The 2,358-nt window shown below is 36.9% G+C and overlaps 1 long non-coding RNA gene across 1 annotated transcript in view; it reads right to left on the bottom strand.

The window, feature by feature from the left end:
- Window positions 1-1,499: 1,499 nt before the first annotated feature.
- LOC116186820 overlaps window positions 1,500-2,358 on the bottom strand; it is a 7,873-nt gene continuing 7,014 nt past the window's right edge. The window contains exon 2 of the long non-coding RNA XR_004151861.1: window positions 1,500-1,853. This is a non-coding gene — a long non-coding RNA (uncharacterized LOC116186820). The remainder of the gene's footprint in view (window positions 1,854-2,358) is intronic.

Raw genomic sequence — 2,358 nt, forward strand, 5'->3', positions numbered from 1 at the left:
TTATATTATAATATTCTCGTCGCTGATCGATGAAATATCGGCGATAAAAGAAAAAAAAAGACGTACATGGCTCACGTGATCGCATCGTCACTGATAATCTCGCGACGGATACCCGATTACGCTTGAAAATTACGCAAGGAATCCGTAGCTCGAACTACGCACGTGATACGTGAACATTCCACCACCCTCTCGGCTTCCTTCTTCTCCCTTCGAGCGCGATGCATCGTGCATCGTTGCACGGTTTCACGCTCCCCAACGTATTTAGAGGCAATTTCCGGCCCGATCCATTATTCCTGGATGCGGGCAACCTCGATAAATAATAAACGGCGATAAAACGCGTCGACCGCATTCCCCGCGGTGTAAATCGTTCCAATCCTCTATTTCTTTCTTCGCCTCTATTTTTTCGTTTTTTCTTCTTTTTTTTTTCGTTACGAAAAAAAATATATTCTCTCCTCTCCAAAGTCTTTCAGATTTGTCTCTCGATATACGTGTTCGATTATTTATTTCGAGGAAATTATTCGTCGGATCGAAAGTGTGGCCTTCCCTGGCTCTTCTACGTATATGTGTAATCTCGAGGATTAGATTTTGTACTTCGATCGAACGAAATTTCCACCACTGTTCTACGAATAATAAATTTTGTGATTCACTTGTGGTGGAAAGATCGACGACGTACGGCGTGATTATCGATTTGAGATATTGGAAAACCGTAGAGATTTCGATCTGAAATTATACGCGAAACGAAAAAAAGGATAAGATTAAAGATTAAGTTTGTTCGAAAGGAATAAAAAATAGGATGGATATAAGATAAAATTTGCACACGATTTGTATAGATGGATGTTTCTGACTTACCTCGAAAATCGGTAAAATCAAAATCGAATAGGTTAAGGATACTTACTTCTCGAAACGAGAAAAGAAGGAACTGAAATAAATGGGAACTGAACTGAACGCAGCACAGTTTCTCTCCTTTCTAAACATATTTTATTGTAATCGTATTGGCAAGTTGGATGGCTTACATGCTAAGAATGGCAAAATAAAAACGTATTGAACATAAAGTAGTAACGTAGTATGTGTGAAGGAAGGAAGGAAGGAAGGAAGGAAGGAAGAGGAGACAAAAAATTATAAAAAAAAAAAAGAAAGAAATAATAATCAGATTTAAAAAATTTGAGAAAATTCGTTGGAACGGTTAATATCAGGTAGATAAATAGATTGGTATTTACAAGGTGTTAAAAAAAGAAGAAAAAGAAAGGAGAGGAAAGAATTGGGAAGACAAGACAAGATATAGGATTTTCAGGGGAAAAGAAAACAGGATATATCTGACATACTGGCTCGTTCACGTTATAGCAAGACTGCCTCTGTCTCAATGGCGAGAAACGTGGGCGAAGAAAAAAAAATCGATGGGCGAAGAAAAATACAACGAAAGATAAAAAAAAATAAAAAAATCCAAAAGGACGAAGGAAAAGAATATATTCGAAGCGTGAAGCGTTTTCCTTCTGTGCACGTTTCTTTCTTTTTTTTTTTCCCCTCCCCCCTTTTCTTTTAATGCCCACGAAATAACGCGATCTCGTTTTCCTTGTATCTTTTTTTTTTCCTCGATTCCCTGCCAGGAGACAGATGTACATCATTCTTTTCTAAACACGATCTAGCGAAGCTAATAATAATGAAATGATAATGACAATAATAATAATAACATTAATATTAAATGACGGTAATAAAAAAAAACGTAACGTAACAATATTGAAGCACCTTAATGATAGTTAACCGTTAAGTAAAGAACGAGGTGGCGTTGCGTCTCGATGACGGGGCCCATGATGATCGGTAATTCTCTCACTTTCTCTCTCTCTCTCTCTCTCTCTCTCTCAATCTTTCTCTCATTCTCTCATAACCATTCTCTCTATCATTATTTTTTTTTTTCTCTTTTATTCCCTTTTTCTTCCCACCACTCTTCGAAACTCTTCGCTCTTACGGATATGCTCGAAATTTTCGCAAATTTTTACATTTTATTTCTCTTTCCGACAACGTTCGTCCGCATTTTTCCTTCTCTTCTTTTCTTTTCTTTTCTTTTCTTTTCTTTTCTTTCTTTTTTTCAATCTCCCCTCTTCATCCGCTTCTTCTTCTTTCACTTCTTATTTCTCTTTCCGTACGATCAATATGCAAAATACGCCGATAGCTAGCGTTTACGATTAATGAGAGAATCGCGCCGGTTCAGCAAGGCGGCGTTAACGATATAACAAGCAAATCGATAATACGTTTCGCAGACAAAACGGTTTTTCACCCTGGCCCCCGTATGCCGATGATATTCAAAATTAATAAACGGCGAAAGAAAAAGAAAAAGAAAAAGAAAAAAAAAAAAAAAAAAAA

This window comes from Apis dorsata, unplaced genomic scaffold, assembly GCF_000469605.1.
Source record: "Apis dorsata unplaced genomic scaffold, Apis dorsata 1.3 scaffold_58, whole genome shotgun sequence".
Lineage (NCBI taxonomy): Eukaryota > Metazoa > Arthropoda > Insecta > Hymenoptera > Apidae > Apis > Apis dorsata.